Source organism: Rhinolophus hipposideros, assembly GCF_964194185.1.
Source record: "Rhinolophus hipposideros genome assembly, chromosome: 13".
Lineage (NCBI taxonomy): Eukaryota > Metazoa > Chordata > Mammalia > Chiroptera > Rhinolophidae > Rhinolophus > Rhinolophus hipposideros.
In genome coordinates, this window is record NC_138059.1 from 57,427,148 (window position 1) to 57,440,471 (window position 13,324).

Genomic DNA, 13,324 nt, shown 5'->3' on the forward strand with positions numbered 1-13,324 from the left:
CAATTACCTCAGAGGTGACCACTATTGTTAGTTCTTTATGTAGCATTACAGACATTCCTATGCATTTACACACACGAGTGCACATGTATATATATATACTGGGGGTGCCAAAAATGTATACAAGTGGACACTTTGGTCAACGTTGCTCAACAGTAGTTCACCATAGTCAGAAGTGTCTGGATGCTGATGGTAACCACTCTGAGCACCTCTTGTAATTGCAGAAGTCAGGTGTGACTTGTATTCATCTTTTGTTATCGGTATATATTGAGGATTATAATTTTAATATAGTTTTCCTTTCTTAAAATGTTATACTTTTTTTTGGCACCTTCTGTGTGTGTGTGCTTCTAAATCCTTCTGTCCTATTTTTGTTTTTTTACAAGGAGGGCGCAGCTCACAGTGGCCCGTTCAGGGATGGAACCAGCAACCTTGGTGTTATTAGCACCACACTCTAACCAATTGAGCTAACCGGCCACCTTCTGCCCTTTTTTCCACAACTCTGAACATACCACGTACCATGTTCTACATCTAAACTTTTTCCTCCACATAACAGTTTAGTTTGGAGATTATAACACATCAGTACATAAATATCTACCTCATTCTTTCTAATTCCTGTGTAGCTTCTATTGTAAGGATTAACCATAATTTGTTTGCTTAGTTATGCCATCATAGTCCATATCTCTGATTAAATGTATTCTTTCTGAAGTCAATGGAGGGAATACATCTGCATTTAGTATATTCCCCCACAAATCCAGAGTGTAGCACCTTCCACATAGGAAAAGCGTTAAGAAATTAGTGGTTGTCCATTTTTATCAGTAAATAATCAAGCAGTACATAATTCTATTTTATAAAATAACTCTATTTTATAAAATTATTTTAGGAGCGACTTGAGAAAGTCTTACTGCATTATACAATCAACTATGTCTGTCTTTCACTTAAATTTCCCATGTTATAATATGTGGTATTATCTACGACATGTTTTGGAAAGGCTTGACCTTGAGGCATGCTAAGTTTCAGCTCCTGAAGAAAAGGGCTGACAGGGCTAAGATCCCACATCTAGAGATGAGAGCAGGAATGCTACAGGACAGAGAGAACCACCCCAAGGAGAGCGCCCAGCAGTGCATAGGGTGCCAGCCTCAGTTCTGCTCACATATTCAGTCTTTAAAAGGAAGGAAATTCTGACACATGCTACAACATGGGGGAACTTTGACAATATTGTGCTAAGTGAAATAAAACAGATACAAAAGAACAAATATTGTGTGATTCCACTTAGGTACCTAGAATAGGCAAATTGATAGAGACGGAAAAAATAGAGGTTGCCAGGGGCTGGTGAAGGGGAGAATTTGTTTAATGGATGCAGGTGTTTGGGATGATGAAAAAGTTCTGGAGATAGATGGCGGCGATGGTTACACAATATGGTGGATGTACTTGATGCCCCAGACTTGTACACTTACAAATGGTTACAATGGCATATTTCATATAATGTAATTTTATCACAAAAAAAGCGTTTTATCACTTAAAAAGGCATGAGGCAACGGCAACACGTGCACTGTAGAATATGGTATTGTTTCCCAAAATTCAGGCATTTTTGTTCCACTGTCTTGATCTGTGCCTTCTCTGTACTCACCACATGTACTATCTTACTCTCGTGAGTCAGGTCTGGAAATGTTACATTTCCTCTTCCTGGGAGAGGTAATACATGAATAGGTTATACTCAGAGCACGTGAAATCGTATTTAACGATGTTAGACCCAGGTGTCTTAGGAGTGACTCAGGGCAATGGCTCACGAGGGGCCCACCACAGCGCTGTGAGGATGGGAACAGGCCTGAGAGTGGATGGTACATGGCTCTGAGTCCCGTCAGCTTCTGCCTTTGTGACCTCAGGGAGCTCTACCCTGTGAACCGAAGTTAGCAGCAGCATTCCCGGCTGGAGAACCTCTAGAGAGGAGCTTAGGAGACGGGTTAATATGAATTCTTGCTAGCTCTCTAAATGAAAAGCCCCAGTGTAGCAGCTCGATCATATTATAAACACATTATAAATATATTAAAAAGTAATTACTTGGGTGGAAGTTAACTACGTTAAAATATAAATTAAGATAAAATTAGGAGTGTTTCTACTGTCAGATTGAAGTACAACAGAATGTGTTTTAAAAATTGTTTTTGTCTTTCTGTATCCAGCCATCCCAGCATGTTAAATGCAACGCTCATTCCATGAGCGTTTGTTGCATGCCAGGCATTGTACTAGGTGCCAGCACGGAACCAGCTTCTCACATACTCGAGCAGTGTACTGCGTCTGTGGGTCCCTGTGATGGCATATTTCCATGTGGAACAGTTAGCTGGAGAGTCGTCAGTTTTCCAACCAGGAGAAAGGGATTAATCAAAATTGGTTGCATAATTTGCAAAGCCGTCTTCTCCAGAGCTGCTTCCTAAGGCAAGATCTTGTGAAAATCAGGATGCAAACTTGTCTGTCCAAAGTAACTTTTCCCCCATTAAAGCAGAGGATTGTAAACAATTGGATGTAAAGTAGTTAAGTTCACAGTGGGCCGTGAGACAGGCAAGTAGACTTTTGGCAGTTATTAGATTTCTGTTTGGTGACGAGCACTGGACAGGGTTTAGAAGACCGGTGTCTGAATCCCATCTCTGATTCACAGCAGGGCAATCCCTCAAGCCTCAGATTCCTTATCTGTACGAGTGGCTTTATGTCCATGATCTGCAAAAACTAATCTGATATGTACTGTGAATGTTTTGACCAAGGAGGATTGGAATATTATGTGCTAGCAATACTTAATGCTAAATATCGAAACCAGAATGAAATGTAGGAGTAGCATGAGGACTGATACATGAGATATGGAATTAGGTAGCCTTAAATTATGACCTGTTTTCATCTTTTTTTTTTAAAGGACAAGCGAATACTTTTCCTCTACAACAATTTTTTAAATTACTTATTTATTTATTTATTTATTTATTTATTTATTTATTTATTTATTTATTGAGGGTGCAGCTCACAGTGGCCCATGCGGGGACAGAACCAGCAACCCTGGTGCTATTAGCACCACACTCTAGCCAACTGAGTCAACCATCCACCCCAACCTGTTTTCATCTTACATATCAAAGTACAACTCTGACTTTAACATAGTTTAGCCTAGAATTGTCCAAGAACATGCAATGATAGTATTGTGCCCCACCGCACGACACTGGTGCTACTGAAATCACCAGAACAAAAACAGCACCCAAAGGCCTGGCCTGGTTAACACTGGAATCCAACCAAATGAGCCAACCAGCCACCCAGGGATTTAATGGGATAGCAGAAAGAAGAGACATGCTTAGTTAGTTCTTTGTTGTTGCTAACATTTATTTCCAAAGAAAAAGATTTCAGATGTCCAGAAATTTCTATATATTGTACTGTAGTCACGTGCAACTCATGTCTTCCATTTAAACAAAGGACCCATGACTGTGGCTGCTTTACAGCTCCAGGTACAACACAAGCTGATCTTGCCTGGTCCTCCGAGGACCTCCTCTGGCTTTGTGGCCAAGGATCCTTCCGAGTCTCCAAGAAGACAATGTCTCCCCTGGGTGAGTCTGGCAATTCACCATTTGTAAGCCTTTTCCCCAGGGGTAAACATCACTTAAGAAATTTGCATAACAACTTGGTGCTACCAATATCTCAGCTCAGGACTGAAGGAGTCCCCCATCCCAAGGAGATTCAATAAGAGTCCTTTACTTTCTTTTTGCAGCTTACTTCTTCCCCACATAGACCATTCCAAAACTTGAACACTTTCCTCAAATCTCTTGACAATCCATGAACATCTCAATCTCAGTAGATGATCAGCCCCCTGAATTAATAAGAAAAATGGAGTATCTTATAAATGAATTTGCTTAACTTTCTGACATCTCTCTCTAGCCTAACCTGTGAATTTATTGTCATTTTTACCAGCCTTTCTTTGGCTTCAGAAAAAGAAGTGTCACTCCTCCCATCAACCCTGAGCTTGATCACATCTCCTTCCCCACAAGCCTTACTCTCCTATGGAGTTATCCTCTCCCTCTCCTGGCTCCTGGCTCTTACTCTAAAGTAATACTTATCACCCTGATATTTACCAAAAGAAAGAAAGAAACAAACCCTCAAAAAACTACTACCCTCTCTTTAATGTGAGTTCTCCTCTAGATACTACCCATCTGTCTTTATTTCATAACAAAACATCTAATTAGAACCTGAAGTCTACACCAGCTGTCTACACTTCCTTAACTCCTATAACTTTCTTACTCCCCTGGAATCTAGCTTTTGCCCTCAACACTTGAAACTGAAAAAGTTAACAAGACCAAATTTAATGAACACTTTTCATTCCTTTCCTGCTTGTTCTGTGACATTTGACATGGTTACCCTTCCCTTCTAGAAACTGTTTTCCCTTAATGTCATATTTTTCCTTTCATATTGATCTTCATGAGTTTTCTTCAGTAGCTTTTCTTTTGATGTCTTCCTTTATTTTATTATTATTTTTTTCTATTCTAAATGTGTTTTACATAGATAAGTAATGTTACCCAGTGAATCACTCCTCTGGGCAGTCATGCAGTTTCCTGCTCCCATCACACTGATTCTGGGCTTGACCACATGACTTGCTTTGGCCAGTGGAATATCAGCAAACATGAAGCCAGCATAGGCGTGATAAGTGATGGTGTTTGGGGGCCTGCCTTTTTAGAACACTCCTCAGAGACTGCCATATCATCTGGATGACTAAGAAGAAAGACCAAGTTGAGCAAAAGGAGAGGGAAAGGTAGAAGGAAAAGGAGAAGGAAAGAGGGAGAGGGAAAAGGAGAGGGAGAGAGAATCAACCACCCCAGGTTTTCCAGCTAAGCCCAACTCCCAGCCAACCCACCAGCTAAATAATAAATTTTTAAGTCACCAAGCTTGGGCTGGTTTGACATACAGTGATACATAACAGAAAACATGGTATTTTAAAGATTCCCGTTGTCAGCCTGCTTTTGTCTCATGTTACGTGGTTTTCCAAGCAACGTCATCCGTTCCGACAGATTTAAGCACTATTCATACCTCCTGATTCTTACACCTACATTTCTAGACCACAGCAGTCTTCTGAGTTCTCATCTCTTACTTAGTGGGCGTCCCACTTGAACATTCCCTGGATCACCTCCATTTCCACACCAAAGTCCTGTGTTTTTCCACAAACTGCTCCCACCCCGCCCCTTATTCTTTCTCACAGTTAGTAATGCAACTAGTTACCAGTCACTCAAGGAGGAGCCTTAGAAGTGAATCTTCACCCCTTCGGTTCATTCACTTGCTCACAACCAGTCATTCACCAAATCTTAACAAGCAGGTCACCTAAACATCTCTCGCATTTATTCGTTTATCTCCAGCACCTTGAATGTGGTCCTGGTCATGGGCTGCCTCATATACTTGGACCATCACCGGTGTCTTCTCACGGTCTCCCTGCCCAGCCAACATATCCACATTTCTCCTGAGCATTTTCCTGCTGGCAGTCCTTTCATGGATCCTTGTCACCTATGGGACAAGATAAAGATTTCTAAGTATGCTACATCCCATCCTTCCTTCCTGCCCTTTCCCTGTGTGTGCTGTGCTCCGAGCCAGACTCCTCAGTGCCAACACTCGCCATCTGCCCCATGGCTGTCTCAGACAGTTTTCCCGCCTGGTGTTGCTCCCCACCCCTGCCATCTGCAGGGTCCTTGGACACTCAGTTTAAATATCACGTCCTCTGTGAAGCCTCCACTTCCTTATCGGAGGAGAAGCAAAATTCTTCTGCAGACCTATCGCTGTCCCCAATAATACCATGATGGTATACACTTCAATTGTAATGACGTGCTTAAATGTCTGTCACCCCTAACAGATTCAGAGAGCTCCTCAGAGGCAAGGGACTGCTTTCTTTTTATTTTTGCAGCACCCAGCACAGTGTACGATGGCCAGCAAGAGCTCAATAACTACTGGATGAATGACACTATATTTTCCCATTTTACATGTTTTGTAGAAGTATGTTATTATAATTGGCTAAGTTAGTACAGTACATTTCCACTTTAGTCTAGAAATGGAGACAGTGAGAGACTTGAGGTATTGCCCAATATTACTTAGGATAAGTTAGGTGACGAGTCACGGAATCTCAGAGATGGGAATTCCGGAGAAATAGGGTAAGAGGCTCGGTCCCGGTCGGCGGTGGGAGCCGCGTTGGAACCACTGCCTCCACACCCCCACATAGAGCACCCCCTTCCTCTACCACAGAGCGGAGTGGCGTTTCAGTTCTGCCTCGTCTTCCCTATGGGCTGGCAGTCCACGTGACAAGCATTTAGTAACGTCTTCAGTCTGAACAGCACAAAAAGTTGGCAGTTGCTTTTATATCTTCCCTTTTCTTGCTTTATGAGGTCCTTCTCACTTTTTTCCCTGCTTCAAGCCTATTTCCGACATCCTTCACCTCATCATAGAGATCTTTCTAAGTACTGATCTGGCTTGTTACTCGCTTGCTGAGCTCTTCAACGACTCTCCAAAGCTTTTGGAGGAAAGTCTAGAGCTCTCCTTGGCCCTATGTACGTCTCTAGACTAATCTACTAACTCCCCACCCCACCATTTATGCAAGTATGAAGGCCCTGTGTCAGCTGGGGGTACTAAAAGACAAAACACAGCCATTGCCCCCAAGTAGCTCACAACCCAACAAGAAGATAAAGCAGGAATTAATTATAATTTAATGTAAACCAGTATTGATGAAGGTGGGCACCTTTGGGGAAACAGGAAGGACAGTCAACCAATCCTGGGGGGTGGGGAGGGGAGAGTAGGGAATCGGAGAAGACTGAGGAGGAAAACTGGCTCACTATCATGCTCCACTCAGTAGGAAATCACCAGCAGTTAACCTGTACTCGCCAGGCTTTGAAACCAGTAGACCTCTTTGCTGTCAGGAGTGTCCCTGCTTGTTCCAATGAACTCCTGCGCCTACTCAAGACCCAGCTCAAGCCTCCCTTCTAGGAAGCCTTCTCTGCTGTCCCAGGAAGCAAGAATCGCTCCTGTCTTTATGCTGACACAACTATGGGCTCCTTGAGGATGGGCACTAATGACATCCTCTAAGAGAATCTGGCACATAACAGGCATTCAATAAAACATTTGCTAGAACTTAGCTAAACATGCTATCTCTGGGAGCCTACAGTGGCCTAGCGGGAGCCCTAGTGGCTTTCTTTCCCCCTAATATCTTGCTCTTACCAATCCTTATAGCAAGTGTTTCCCTGATGAATGGAGGGTGAGCTGACATCTCCAACTGGATTCCTTCCCGTATGAAAAAGGAACGTTTTGCTGTTATTCCAATGATGCAGGAAATGCTTTTTAGACTTTTCTATTTCATGCTTTCTTTGGCATTTAGACTCTAAATACCTTTACCTTTATTTTTCTATATATTTTCAATGGCAGTAAATCTTCATCATTTAAAGGCAAATGTATTATTTGGAGCTCACCAAAATTATTTGGATGCAAATTTGGTAAATGATGAAGTAGAATAATAAAGTTTTTAGTGGAAAAAAGGATGTGACTTTAAAGAGAGTTATTTTCTATGACTTCCAAATTGGTTCTAACCACAGATTCAAAAGATGAATCCCAAAAGTGCATCAAAGTTTGTCCACAATACTGGAATCAGTGTAATTTATGCAATATTTTTAAGTTCACAACATTTGGAAGAACAGATAGGGCTCGTTTTAAATATGAGGTGTTTGAATTTTAAGGAGTTTTAAATAGGAGGGTAATTTTCAGTTGTTTTGGATATGTACATGACTCTCCCCACATAAAGGATTATCAGTTAATACATTATGGTTATGTTCCCCAACAAAGACGGATATTTATTTGTCTAAGCAGTAATGTAGCTGAACTACCTTCCTTAGTTTGAGTTCTTGGAAGAGACTTTTCATTTCATGGGGTCTAGAAAACCTCTTTGTAACGAGTCAAGTTGTCTTTGGTATTTTTCTCAACTGTTTTCTGCAGGCACTCCTTTAATGCCTCACCTCTCATGTCTCCTGAAACTTTTCGCTGACCACTGGCTACAGTGAACTCAGATCTGTCCTATTCCTCAAGGGCTCAAACTCCCAAATCATCATTTTCTCTTACCACTAAATCAAAACTACTAACCCATTAGACTGTAAACTCCAACAGGGCAGGCATTTTGGTTTGTTTTGTTCACTAATGTATCTCCAGCACCTAGAACGATGCCTGGAATCTCTTAGGCACTCAATGTTGAATGAATGAATGAATGAATCTTTAAATTTGTCAGTCTCAGCTAGTGTTGGGAGGAAAACAACCCATTGAACTAACTTACACTCATCTGTGAATAACCAGGGGTCCCTTATCTCTCCCTAAGGTATTTACATACTTAAAGGGAAAGATTGTGAATTCAAATTATTCTCACTGGGAAAACTTCAATAGTGAAGCAAATGGAGAGGAAACATTCAAGGCTAAAGGTAGTGGGGGGTAGGAGCTAGGATTTAAGTAGGCCAGAGCTGCCTAGCAGTGCGCCCTGAAGCTTGCTTCTTTTCAAGGCCCCTTGAGCTCTGCACAAGCAACAGCATCTAAAAGCTTAGAGACTTCTCCATCAGGGCTGTGAGGACAGTGGCGAAGAGGAGGGAGGTTAAATCAGAGAGGGCTGCAGTGCTGTTTATTTCCATTTTGAGCTTTATATGTACTATTTTACCACTTCCCCTATGTTTCTAAAGGAAGTGTCCTAACTTTCTAGTTAAATATACAAGAGCACAGGAGGATCTCCTTATAGTCGCTTAATACTATTTGTTGATTAAAGGTTAACTAATCTACTTTCACTAAATGTAGATGTCAGTTTTTTAGCTTGTAAATTGCCTTGAAATACATGCACATCTGACAATGAGGTGGGGTATACTGTAAAAGATAATTCCTTTTAAGCCACTTTTATGTTCTCTAATACAGTCAGGTATTAGTGATTTCTTTGTAGACATGTGCCCTGTCTTTAACCCACACCTTCCTCCTACTTCTCTCTCTCTCTCTCTCTCTCTCTCTCTCTCTCTCTCACACACACACACACACACACACACACACACACACACACAGCCCAAAGCACCCCCCCCCCCATATTCTTTCATTGAGAAATGTGAACTTAATGGGTATGTAAACCTAACCTCAGAATTCTGATTCTTGGTTTATGGTATGGGACTCTGAAGAGGTAGAAGTGGATTTTAGTGTATTCTAACATTTTAAGGTCACAGTTTTCTATAGTGTCAATCACTCTGCTGTTTATCTATAAATCCTTTGGATGAATCATTTACCTCTTTTAATCAAACTCAGTTATTGAATAGTTGTAGTAGTTATACAACAAAACAGTTTTGATTGCTCTTTTGTCCAAATAGAAATATTGAAATTATAGTCTTAGCATGACAGGCGGTGAATGAGGCGAAAGTACATTCTGCATAGTTTTGTAATTTTCTCAGTTCATTCTGGAATCCAATAATACTCAGTCACTTTAGTCTGTATTTACTATAGCACTACTTTTGGTTGCTATAAGTTTCTTCCTTGATTTAAAAACAAATGTAATCTTTAACCTAATAATATCATCTTAAAGTATACAATTGTTGATAGCTTAAAAGAATTAATAGCTCAGAATTTTGCATATGAAAGGTGTTTGAGAAATGTTTGTAGAGCTATCTCCTAAAAGGAAAATTAGTAAAAGAAAAATTTCTCCAGGTTTAATATTCATTTTGTACCGGGAAGAGAAATAGAATAAAAGGCTTGGATATTTAAGGCTAGGAGATCATATAAAAGTGCCATTTTTGCCAAAGAATGATGAAAACATTCTAGTCCTGACACGTTTAATAATGGGCACACAACCTATTTCTTTGTTTCATAACCATTGCGCTCTGTCTCCCTTTTTTGGCATGGCAACAAATTCAACAAAATCAACGCCATCTAGTTAAACTTTTTGATTTAGTAGTGGATCGGCTGTCCTGTCAACGAGGAGGCAGGGAAAGCAATGTGGAGAGGCAGGATAAATGTATTTGAAATGGAATGTGTCCATTCTAAATAATTGCATGTGGGAAAATAATTTCAAGTTGAAGGATAATTACAGAAGAGACATCCAAAGCCTCGCAGCCGCCGCTTTCCGCGTAGCCTAGGAAACCCCTCGCTGGGGCCGCAGGACCGCCGCCGGCTCCGAGCCGCCGCTTCCTGCCCCCGGGCGGCGCACCCCGACTCCGGGAAGGTGCGGCGCGGGGAAACGTGGCACCTCCGCAGCCCGCGCCCGGGGCGCTGCCGAGCGGCGGCCGAGCGCTCGGAGGAGCCCTGGCAGCCCGGCTGCGCAGCGGCCGCGCACCGGCCGGCGGGCAGAACCGCCCGCACAACCGCCCGCAGCGCCGGCGCCCGCCCGCGGACGGGAAGTGGCGCCCGGCCCGCCCTCCGCCGCCCGCGGCCGGGCAGCCCCACACCGCCCCCTTTCTCTCGGCCTCTCCCTCGGCCTCCGCCACCCCGGCCGAATTCTTGCATAAATTATGCCAGGCGCGCCTGACGTCAGGTGGCGGCGCGCGGGCGCGGGCGCGGGCGCGGGCGCGGGCGCGGCGCGGCGCGGAGGGAGCCGGTGGCGGGCGCGCGCGGCCCCGCGACCTCGGGGGCGCGCGGCGTGCCGGGGGCGCGCAGGCGCTGGCGTGCTGGGGCCGCGGCGGCGGCGGCGGCGGCGGCGGCGACGGCGGCGGCGGCGGCGGCGGCGGCGGCGCGGGGGTTGAGCCGTGGTAGTGCGGGCGCGCTCGTGCTCGGGAACTATCGGATTAAACTTGAATCGAGTGAAATTACACAAAGGAGCGCCGCTGAGGAGGCGGCCCGGGGACCCGGAGACCCTGAAACTCGCCAGAGCCCCGTTCGCCCTCGGCCAACTCCGCGCCCGTGGATCAGCCCCCCGGCCGCGGCCGCCCAGCCAACTCCGGAGCCCGCTCTGCGTTTTGTTTCCCCCTCGGCACAGGGAAGCGGAGGAGCCCGCCCGACCGACCCGGTGAGCGCGAGAGTTCGCCGGGCGCCTGCGGGAGGGGCGGCGGCGGCAGGAAATCGCTCCGGGCCGGGGCCGGGGCCGGGGCCGCGCGAGGAGTTGGGAGCGAGGAGTTGGGCGTGTGCGGGGCGAGGGGCGCGGGGCGAGGGGCGCGGGCGGGCGGGGGCCGCGGCGGGCGCAGGAGCGCAGCGCCGCCCGAGCCCTGGCGCTGGCGTCGCGGTCCGCGGGGCCCGAACCCGCGCCCGAGCGCCGCCCGGCGCCCCAACTTTGCCTGCGTTCGCGGGGCCGGCGGCGGCGGCGGGGGCGCGCGGTCCGGCCGAGGGTCACTTCCTCGCATGTAAATGGCTTTTTGTTGTGCTGCCGGCGTGGGGGGGGACGGGGGACAGGAGGGAGCGTGTCTGCGCGCGGGGGAGCGCGAGCGCGTTTCCTCCCGCCGGCGCCGAGCACGAGTTGCCGGCTCCATTCGAAAGAAAAAGGAAGGAGGAAAAGTTGGGCTCCAACTCAAGTGCGAGTGGGCGATGGGCGCGCGGGCGCGGGGCGGCTGAGCGGCGGCGGCCCGGGGACGGCGGCGACCCCCGCCCCCGCCCCCGCCCCCAGCGCCGGACCGACCACGCCGCGCTCGCCGGGAGCGGCGGCCGCACGGGCGCGAACAAAGTGCGTCCCTCCTGGCGCGGCGGCGCCGGCCCGCGCGGGGACCACCACCGGGCGAGGTGGGTCGGCGGCGGGGCGAGTCCGCGGGGCTCCGCGTGGGGCGGGGGCGGCACGAACACGCGGCGCCGGGGGCGTCCCGAGCCCAGCCCTGGCCGGCCGCGGAGTTGCGAGCCCGGAGCCAGGGGCTCCCGGGGCTCCCCGGCGCCTCCCAAGTGCGCGAGGAGGAGAAGAAAGGGAGTGGGGCCGGGGCGAGCGCGGGGAGGCGCGGCGAGGAGGGGACCCCACCTTGCCGAGCTGGCCGGGCCGGCGGCGGCGGCTGCATAATAGCGACTCTCACCCCCCGAGGGCAGCTCGGGACCCCACCCCCGAGCCCGCCGGGGGGGGGTCGCCAGGTGGCCCCCGAGGTGGCCTGGGTGCGCTCTGCTCCAGCAGAGACCCGCCGTTCGGAGCGAGAACGGCGGAGGTGGCTGGAGGCCAAGCGGTCAGCGGGGAGAGGAAGGAGGGCGGCGGGGAACGCGTTGTTTGTTTGGTTCGCACCCGGGACTGGGCTCGCCCGGGGTGCGGGGGCGCGGGCACCCTGTGGGCCGCGGTGCGGGGCGCCCGCATCGGCGCGGGGCGGCGCGGCCCGAGGGCTGAGGGAGGGCGGCGGATCCCGGGCGGCAGGGGGTGTCGGGAGGCTCCGGGGAAGGAGCCGCCGGCCCCGAGCAGCCATCATTACCGAGCCGCCTTTCTCCGGATGGCTCTGCCTCGAGGAGCCCCGCGCCGTGGGAGCGCACCCCGAACTCTCGGCCGGCCGCCCGCTTTGTGAGCGCCCCCGTGGAGCGGGCGGCGCGGGGAGTGCTCCTGCTCTGGGTCGGACGGTTTTCCCGGAGGTCACTTTTAGAAACTGTTCACGCCTCGATTTTAAACTAGTTTTTCCCCCTCTTCTGAACAGACAATGGACAAAAGAAAAGTAGCAACCCACATGGAGAGTTTCCTTTTGAATTGCTAGAATTAGATACACTATCCAGCTCTCCACTTGCTAAGTATACTTTTTAGTTCGCCATTGTATATTATCCAGCCATCGATTTAAATAACTTATCATGAAATATGCCCATCTTCTGGTCTTGATTTCTGGGATGTAGTAAACATTTTAATTTATTATTCAAGGATTCTGTGAAGGCCCTGATTTTTATTTCTAAAAATATTAATTTAAGGCGTCTTTGCAGTGGGCAATATACCTTTCAAAGAGGTTGAGTGTATTTCCCCCCCAATTCTCTCCTAATAAGGGGAGGGGGCAGTACTCACTATGCGTAATAATCAAATTGCAAAAAAAAAATATCCCTCTTTATTTCCTCAGCTCTATTCTAACGATGACAAAAAAAAAAAAGGAAAAAAGAAAAAAATCTTAGTGACTATGCCCTCAGCAGCATGGGAACCTGATTTATCCCAGTTACAATTCCATTTAGGTTGTAGTAATGTGTAAGTACTGGGTCATTCTTATTTCAGAAACAACTTGAGCAGTGATTTTATGAAGTTGAATCCGTCTCCCAGCCTCCAGTGTACATCTGTCGCGGAGTGTTTTTGTCTTGCTGTTGCACAACAGAAGCCCTCCAGTCTTTACCCTAAAATGGCAGCTTTCATTTGACTGGGGCCCATTCATTGACAATGATAATAAAGAGGCTGAAAGCTAGATGCTTGGGGCACGGAGCA

General features: G+C 47.5%; 1 protein-coding gene across 4 annotated transcripts in view; it reads left to right on the forward strand.

The window, feature by feature from the left end:
- The first annotated feature begins 10,659 nt into the window (after positions 1-10,659).
- Positions 10,660-13,324, forward strand: part of CHD7 (chromodomain helicase DNA binding protein 7) — a 177,975-nt gene continuing 175,310 nt past the window's right edge. For 2 of the 4 annotated variants that reach the window (XM_081070843.1, XM_081070846.1), the window contains exon 1: positions 10,660-10,987. The gene's annotated coding sequence lies outside the window, so the exon portion shown is untranslated. Of the gene's footprint in view, positions 10,988-11,587; positions 11,692-13,324 lie in introns of those variants that run through there. The other 2 variants (XM_081070844.1, XM_081070845.1) reach the window with 2 other exon arrangements.